The sequence below is a fragment of the Cavia porcellus genome, unplaced genomic scaffold (assembly GCF_034190915.1).
Source record: "Cavia porcellus strain 051 isolate PalLab524CR breed Dunkin Hartley unplaced genomic scaffold, mCavPor4.1 scaffold_11, whole genome shotgun sequence".
NCBI classification, from domain to species: Eukaryota; Metazoa; Chordata; class Mammalia; order Rodentia; family Caviidae; genus Cavia; species Cavia porcellus.
Genome location: NW_026947494.1, coordinates 6171316 through 6180827, shown reverse-complemented (window position 1 = coordinate 6180827; position 9512 = coordinate 6171316). Strand labels below are relative to the sequence as shown.

Genomic DNA, 9512 nt, shown 5'->3' with positions numbered 1-9512 from the left:
GCGAGGAAACGTGTTATGAGCGGAAGGCCCTGATGGAGTGAATTTATTCTGCAGAATGTAACCCTGGGTGCTGGATACAGAGCAGCGGTACGTCCTTTTCACATGGTGAACGTCACGGATCACTTTATAGAAAGTCGCCCCACATGTACTAACAACTACGCATTAGGAACTAGGTCCTGGAGTAGCCATTTTCCTTTGACTTCCCAAACATAGAATTCCAGGTTCTGTCTTTCTTCAAGGTTGTAAGATGGAGGTGTATGTAATACGAGCTTCATGTCTTGATGCTCTTTCAAACTTCACTAGTGATGTTCACTTTCTTTCAACAATAAATTAAACAGATTCCCAGATTATGAGAGCCACATTGTTAGTGCTGACCTTGACGGAGCGAGGTGTTCACCCAGTACCATGTCAGTCTACACTAAAGCACGTGTGTGTGCACACACAGACATGCACAAAAGAGCAGAAAGAAACCTCGGGAAGTTAAATTGAAGACATGAGTCTCCAAACACTGAAAAGTTGAATGTTTTTGAGTACGTTTTGGTGTCTAAAATAAACTGGAACATGACACATATTTTAGAAGACTTCTCTCAAGCTGTTAAAAAAATTATCCTGGAAATGGGTGATTTTCTTGAGATAAATGTGATGCTTATAATCAAAGAAGCCCAAATACTTATTTACAAAATTTGATCAGAATAAGCGTGGAGGATCCACTCTAACAGTCGCATGGCGGTGTTTAGAGACTGGAGGACAATTCCTATTCCTTGCTCTCTCATTAATCATTCAGGTGTCCCTGCCCCATTCAGCTTGTGACCCAGAATGAAGACATGAGAAGAAATCAGAATGTTTTAGAAGTCTGGAATTCACGATCCATTTGAGCTCAGCCTATCAGCTGGACTTGGCATTGGTGACTGGCAGACCCAGGGCCCTTGGAAAGCATGGTATTTTTAGATTGTTTCTTTTTGATTAGCTGTATTTTAACCAGCATATAACATTATTAAAAGTTTAGGTAATAATCGGGTTACCTATAAGAGTTTGATTCTTATGTACATTATGCAATGTTTAATATATGTTAAACATATTCCCCTCTTTAAAAATTTGTCATTTTCTTTGTAGTAAAAACTTGCAAATGCTTTGTCTTCTAGCTCTTTGAAAAACTCCATAGGCCTAACTTACACAAAACTAACTATTACAATGGCTAACTTCTTTGAGAGCCTTTAACCAAATCTGAATTTTAACAGCACCTTGTGGCTAGGAGCACATGCCTAAGTCACCAGCTATTGATCGTTATTGATCATCAATAAGATAATAGTTTCTCATGGTGAGCTGATCAGGCCTGCAATCTCCTGAACAAGTAGATGACAAAGGTTTAAATAAAAGAGACAAGTTGTATGATTTTAGGGCTCCAGGAGGATCAAAACCCTTCAGCAGAATTCAAAATTCTCTGGAAGTAAGACAAAGATTTTCTCTGGGCAGCCTGTATATATTTGGTTTTCAAACAAAGGAAGTAAATACTGAGGAAAATGGGGGAAACTAAGCTGGACCTTGAGAGTCAGTAGAAAGACTTTCACAAGTAGTAAATTTTGCCATTTTGGAGAACTGTCTTATCTCCAGGTTGGCAGTTATAGCAGAAGGGAAATGCCTACAGCTGCTGTATCTAACTAGTTAACTGCAATGTGAACCAGGCGTCCTCAGCTGTGACCTTATCCTGTTCTTTGAGGTTCACAATGGGCATCAGCTGGGACCAGTTTTTCCCAGAGGTTCACTGACTGTTCATCTCTAGACAAGGTGCTGAGACCTGGGACAGACTCACAGGTAAATATAGAAAGCCAATTGCTTAATTTTAGATCTTTCTCAGAGCCACGTCATGGTGGTCTCCATCAGTTTCCTGAGTTCTGGAAGCATAGCCAGGGCTCTGTCTGCCCACCATGGTCGATGGGCATCTTCCCTGCCTGGGCTTCTTTGCTTTCTATGTGGCTTAGACTATCTGTTGTCCATTGTGTGTCAGAGAACTCACCAGAGTTAAAATTTCCATTGTTATCATCATTAAGACTTTCTCCACCTCCTCTTCATAAGTATACATTAACTGGAAGCCACACAGCCAGTCCTCCTGGTAAGCCGTGCAAATCATGCTGGGACCAGGAAGAGAGAATCAGATGGCACCTTCCATGGGCTGAAAATCAAGACTTGCGCCCCGTGGCCCTCCCTGTAAGCAACTGGCTGATTCAGAGGACAGACTGAGTTAATGGCAACTGAGGTAGGAAAAGTAACCAAATGCTTGTATTGTTCGGTTGACTCTGCAGGCCTGGAGCCAGTGGTCTAAGCCCCTGTAGGGAGGGTGACAGTGTGCAGTTTACCAAATAGGAGGGGTTTCCTTCTGTCTTGTTTCTGAGTTCCAATATTGTTCTCACCATTTTTTTTGTTCCAATTAATTGTTTTGCTTTATTCAGTGTTGTTTTGATTGATTTTATTCTCTTTGGTTTGTTTTAATTTTGCTATATCTGATGGAATGGACCACAATTGTAAATATAACAAGACATACTATGGTGATTATTGTTGTTTTCATATTATCCTGTTTCAAAGTTCTGTAACAATTTCACTGCTTTGTTTTGATTGATTTTATTCAGTTTTGTTTTGTTGGGTGCTATTATCTTCAAAATAACAAAAAGCATAGATTAACATACATGGAAGGGACTGTGTGATTCAAAATTGTTTACCAACCATTGGGGTAGCTATTATAATACCATCAGACGACACCACAAAGGGTCACATTTATTAAGCGGCTTACACAAGCTGATTCAAGGAGGCAGCATGACTGACCCTTTAGGTCAGACCTGAAGGAGAATGTGGGTTTGATAAAGTGACCAGGGACCCTTTCCTATCTAATTTCTTGTCTAGCTCTTCATTAGTGCCATTTATAGAGACCTACACTGCTTTTGCCCTGTATTAACAACAAATGAGAAATTGTTTTTTTTTTAATGAAGAAATAAAAGAAATTGGCATGTGAACCTTGTTAAGAATTTGAGGTGGAAAGCTTTCTGAGCATTTTATTCACAACTGAGAACCCTTTGCAGAAGGAGTCTCAGAATTAAGAGCTGGAAATAGATATGCTTTCACTGAATAAGTTCCCTTTCTCATAGCCAGTAGGCATTATAAAACTGATCTTATTTCTTTCTCTGCTATGGTGCTAAGAAGCTCAGAACAATATTCCCAACACGTCTTGTTTTTATTTTATTTTCCTGTTCTAACTTTTTCCCCTCTTTTTACCTTTCATTTTAAGGTACAACAGATTACTTCAGGAATGCATTGCCAACATGTTCACTAAGGAAATGAGATAGCAGAAGCAAAAAGTTTCTTGGAAAGCCGGCAGGAAAGCTGTGCCATAACTCGTGAATCCTTACACCTCGGGCCACGTTCACCTCCTTCCTCCTTCCTCTGCATGCGAATAAGTGAAAATCAGGGTCTCCTCCAGAGAGGCTCACATTGCACCACATGAGAGAGACATAACAAGCTGAGGAAAATTTCCCAAGGTCATTATGGTGGGAGCACGATGCCACGTGGTGGAATATGTAAGAATTTCAAAACTTGTATTGAGGCTGCCTGCTCGTCCCTACATAGAATTTCCACACAAACAGGGATAGGTTTTTGCTATGTAAATTGTTTGAGGTGATCTTCAGGAAGTGAAGAATATCAGCTTGCCATACAAATTCAAAGGTTGTTTTCAAAGTAAGCCAGTTTCCATATATTGCTGACAAAATCCAAGCTGGAACATCTACCAAGAGCAGTTTGGGAATTGCATATATCAGAATGAGAGAAAGAATGCCATTTTATTTGATAACTTGTTGAGAATATATGACCTATATGCTTGTACACGTGTAGACTGCTATGCATAGTCTTTTGCCGAAGTATTATTGGTGATAACAAAATGTAATAAAATGTACTAACCTAAGCATTCTTTAAAGTGACTGCTTAAGTAAACACATCCATATAATGAAGCTGCATAAGGGGAAATTTAGCATATAGCCATTTATATTTTGTGAATTTTGAAATATGGTAATGTATCACACATAGAAGAAACAGTAATAATTAGCACCCTCCAAGAATAAAAAAGAATGTGTACTTATGTAATAAAAGCCCTGTTAACATTGTCAACATTCTGAATAGAAAACATTCTTCAAAATATGTTCAGCAGAATGTAAAATGCTTTTTTGATCAGCATTGCTACTGGGCTTAATCAAAATACAAGGATAAATACATGAGGCCACAGAGATGCAATTCAAATACTGATTTTCTGTTTTATTTTCCTCCTATGTTGTAAATAATAACGTTAGTACTTTCCTCTACCTCAGTGCCTGCTAAAACATCACATCTTTTTAATTAAATTTTAAGAAATCTACTACAGTAAAAGACACATCAGTTATGCCGCTCAACACACTCTCCCTTACTTCAAACATACTCATCCTGTCATGCTTGCACCTTTTATTCATGAGTACATATTCGCAGTATGTAATAAATCCATTCTCTGTGTGTTCTGTATATGTATTTGACATACCTTAATTCTTCTTGTACTCCTCTCACTGTCCTGACATCTCCTGGTCCTCTTTCCATTTGTTGAAGATCTAACTTCCTATTTCCAGTGGTCTATCTTTTAGTTTGGTCTTTGATTTGTTTTGCACTTTGGACTTGTATAGGAGAACTCATACAATATTTAAGCTATTGTGTCTGGTTTGTTTCAAGATGCATCCACTTTCCTACACATGACTTGAATTCATCTTTCTTTATGACATCTTACCCCAGAAAAGATGGCTGTCATCAAAAAATTAAATAATGATAAATTCTGGCAAGGCGGTGGGGGAATAGGGACCCTTTTACATTGCTGGTGAAAGTGTACACTAGTACGAACACTAGGAAGTCAATATGTGATTCCTCAAAGACATGAAACTAGAAATTTCACTCTACCTAGCTATCCTCCTTCTCGGAATCTTTTCAAAACAGTTAAAGCCCTCATGTTACAGTAATACAGGCGTACATTTTTAGTACACATCTAGACATACCACCCTTTAATTTCCCAATATGCCAGTCTATAATTTAGTCCTATTCAGGTTTTAGTTTGTTAGTACAAGCGTGCAATGCATAAGGTTCGCATTCCCTTTGTGGTCCATATGCACAGCACATTCCAGCTCCTCTTTTCATTCCTTACCACTTCCCTCCCACCCCCGTACTTGTGTATCTTGATTCCTTCTCTTTTGATAATTGCCTATTTCACTACTTCCTATTTTCTACTTTTTCATAGCAGCACAAATAAGAATAGTAAATCATGGAAATGACCTGTGTGTCCATCAATCTCAACAGGTAAATAAAGAAATTGTGACATTTCTGTGCAGTGGAATACTACTGTGATATAAAGAAGCATAAAACATATCTTTGGTATCCATTTGTTTGGAGTAACTTCAAGTCAAAGGAGACGTCAAATATGTTTGAGGATTTGTATACTTAGGACAAAGCATAGAGTATTAAGTTATGCAAATTCTAATATTTCCAGTGTAGGAATTATGGGGAAAGACTGAGGCTCTTGAATTATTATAATGATACTTTTGATTTGCAATCTGACTGAGAAAAACATATTTAAGAAGAAATATCTTTCATTTCCAGAAGAAACAGTGAAAATAGCAAAGAAGAAAAGCTGATTATTAAAGCTTTCACACAACGTGTATCATTTTTGAAATAACAGTTTTATTGAAATAAAATTTGGGTATCACATGATTTATAATAAATTTACAATTTACAATAAAATTTCAATTGGTTTTCCTCTACGCATCAGCGGTCATCTCCCATCTCTCCTCCTTAGATCAAGACAAGCACTGACCTTCTGTCTATCTCTATACATTTTCCTACTCTGGAAAGCTTTTTTCTTCTCTTTTTATCTTCCTCAAATTCAAAATAGACCATGATGATAGCAATCATAAAGGCCTTTTCATGTCCAAAATAATGGAAATCTTGCAAAGTGAGCTCTCATATCATATTGGAGTACAACTAGAAATTGACAGCAGAATCATACTTAGAAAATATAAACTTTTATTTTCCCCTTGCATTTTTGTTTTCAATTTTCGATCTAAGAGAGACAATGTGTTGTTCAAGCTTGTGTCTTTGATTTACCTCACTTAATATTATGGTCTTAAGGTGCATCCATCTTCCTACAAATGCCTGGAATTTATGTTTTATACAGCAAAGTAGTATGTCATTGTGTGTAAATATTTTTTAATTGATTCATCTGCTGATGGACATATAGACCACTTACAAGATTTAGTTATTATAAATTGTGCTACTATAAACATGGGTATGTATTATGATATTTTTTAACTCTTTTGGGAAGATACCACAAAGCAGAATGCCTGGGTCCAGTGAAACTTCTATTTGTAGTGTTTTGAGGAGATTCCATGGTGGTTTTATCAGCTTACCTTCCCACCACCAGAGAAGAGTTCCTTTCTCCCCACCATCTCCTTAGCGTGTGTTGTTGCTCAATTTCTTCATCATTCAATGTGTGTCGCTGGGAAATAGCATTCAAGTGATGTCAAACTATGATCAACCAGCTTGAGACTATGTGAATAAATTTCAGGAATCTTGGAACATTTGCCACTAACCTTGGTGTCTGTGTTTTCAGAAATAATCTTGCTTTAGAAGATTATGCTAGTGTTCATGCTTTAGGAATAAATTAGGCATGAAGACAGCTGAACTCCTACATAGATGGAGTAAAGATGGTGAGAATTTGTAGAAGGATTCTAAGTGATCATTTTGTTAACCATGAACAGGGAAAGTAAGAATACAAAAGGAAGCTAGGATGCAACTTCAATATGAAAACTGGGGGAGAAGCTTCAGAGCCTGGAATCCTTGATAGGTCAGTCTTAAGAGACAGAAGCACTTTGGATGGAAGATGAAGTCATTTAAGCTCAGTCTTGCAGTGATGACAGTCATTGGAATGCACTCGTGTGGTCACTGCTAATGTCCTTCGGAAGATCAACCCACTGGGATGAGGAGGTCAGGATACAATGGTTAAAAGGGGAGCCACTGTATGTATTCTTGGCACAGAAGAAACTGAAATGGAATAAAAGGTCTGGGAAGTAGGAAAATTGGAAGGTAGGGCTGCAGTAATGATTGTCCAACCCAGAAGATGCACAAGAGAGCTAGAAACAGGGAACACTGTGGTCTGGGAGGGCAGGAATACACTTAAAACCCTACTAACTAAATGTAGGGTGGTTCACTGGACTGGATTCCAGAACAGAAAGAGGCAATCATTGAAAAAGAAACTTGTCAAATGCAAAATGTGTAATTCAGTTAATAGCAATGCTCCAGCATTGACTTCTCACTCAGTTCTGTCAAATGAAACATGATTGTGTAATCTGTTAACATTAGAGGAACTGAATAAATGATAGGTGGAGATTATCTACTCAACTCCTACGACTTTTCTATATTTGGAAATAATTCCAAAATAAAATTTTATTTTAAAATATCTTCAGATAAACTTACATTTAAAAATAATTATTTAAAGTAGATATAGACACACAGACTCTGCTGCATGTATGTGTATCCTGATCTGATAATACATGTGGGATTACAGTTTTCATTCTCCCCAATAAAATCTATCACAGGCTGTTGGGTCTAACCATGTTCTGCTGAATAACAACAGCCAGCACATCCATGTTCTCTTCTCACCACTTGCTTCTTCAGGAATCAGGCAGAATTTTCCTGAAGCACATGGGCAGTGGTGGTAGCGGGCTTGGAATGTCTTCAGCAGTCTTCACTTCTACATTGCGGTGTACACGACTCTGTGTGGTTCATCTTCTCATGATCTCACAGCTGGTCCTGGGTGACCACTGAAGTTCTAATGGAACTTGGTTGTATCATAAAAGGCATTGCAGCTCACGATTTGCTCTCTTAAATCCCTTGATCTGGACTAAGTCAAATGCTGTCTGTGAGGACAGTCAGAGAGCCCTGGAACAGGCTCAGGTGCAGTGGAGTGAAGGTCTCTAAGCACTTACTTCACACCAACGTCAGGAAGACACCTTGAGGAGCGTTCTCCAGTCCCATGAAAGCTCCTGGTCCAGCCAAATGCAGCCAGCTCCTCCTGAGAAACATTTACTGAGCACCCCCTATCCTTCTACATCTCAGTTTCTCATTAGCAGGAGCCAGGACCCAATGAGTCATTGTTCCAAGACATGAATTTTCAAGTTAAAAATAAGGTGAACAGAAGCTATTAACTCCAAACGTTAGTAAACATCCTAAAACACGCGGGTTTGTCATTGAGACTGAGCAGTGGAGAGAAACTGGAGGCAGCTGGGGTGGTGACCTAATGAATTCCCAAGTTGCTTGGGGAAGACTGCTTGGTTGCTTTCAAGAAAGCTGTGGAATTATAGTGTAACTTAAGAAAAACAAAGAAAATAAATCTCATTTGTAAAGTTACACAAGGTCAGAAAGTTTAGAAACAGTGAAATAATTAAAGCTTAAACAAAGTGAAAAACAGCAAAAATTATTATTTTTTAATTGGGAAACCTACCAAAATATATTACTAGGCCATGGATGCACACTGAGGCCTGGTTTTCTCTATCTAATCAATAACAAATATAAACAAAATTTAAAAAAAACAACAAAATAAACAAATGGAACTTAAGACAGGGAAAAACAAAATTAACAAAATTGTTGATTTTTTTTAAACAAACTGGAATTTGTTGCATTTACCTTCAAAACAAAATTTTTTCTCATTCATAGATTCTTTATATAGTAAAAGAGCTTATAATTTTAAAATGGGTTCAGATGTAGGTCAGACCCAGGAGGCTGTCATAAAACATGGTCCATAGGTGAAGTTAAATCTATTGCTGTGAAACCTATTGTGATGACGATGACCTCAGAAATATACAAGATGCCATCACTATAGGTTAGACATAATGTGACCCCTAAAGTGTCAGTTGTGCAGAGATGTGGCTTTTGGAAGGTGACTGGATCATGGTGACACTGTACTGATCACTAGATTGATCCCACCAATGAGTTCAAAGTTGAATGTGTCATCAGGAGATGGGGTCTGGTTATACACACATAAAATTATTGAATTGTCTTCTTTTCTTATATCTGGCATTCTTGGTTAACAAAGTCAGATAAATGAGGTGATAGAAAGAAAATCAGGTGGTCTAGGTTACCCAGCTGAATCCACTTAGTATGTAGTGTGTGTTCATATTCTCTTAAATCACAACAAAATACATGATTGAAGGGACTTGGGGAAGCAGGAGCATCTTTGCAAAATGGGATTTTCTTCTTGGGACATTTGAAAAATTCACTCTGGTAGTTTAAATGGTTCATAGTTCACATCATGTCCTGCAAAAAGCCTAGTGAAGTCTTTGAGTACGTAGGTTACTTCCTAATAAAAATCATCTTCTAGGGATATGAAGAAACCAATGTCAGAGCAACATAGTGGAAGACACACACATTGTCCAACAGTGAGCAGTCTTGATGACAAATGCAAGATC

The 9512-nt window shown here is 37.9% G+C and overlaps 1 long non-coding RNA gene across 1 annotated transcript; it reads left to right on the top strand.

Annotated features, from left to right (window-relative positions):
- The first annotated feature begins 202 nt into the window (after positions 1-202).
- Positions 203-2236, top strand: LOC134477980 (uncharacterized). The gene is made up of 3 exons (XR_010050318.1): positions 203-938; positions 1718-1812; positions 2074-2236. It is a non-coding gene; the product is annotated as an uncharacterized LOC134477980 (long non-coding RNA).
- The last annotated feature ends 7276 nt before the right edge of the window (positions 2237-9512 follow it).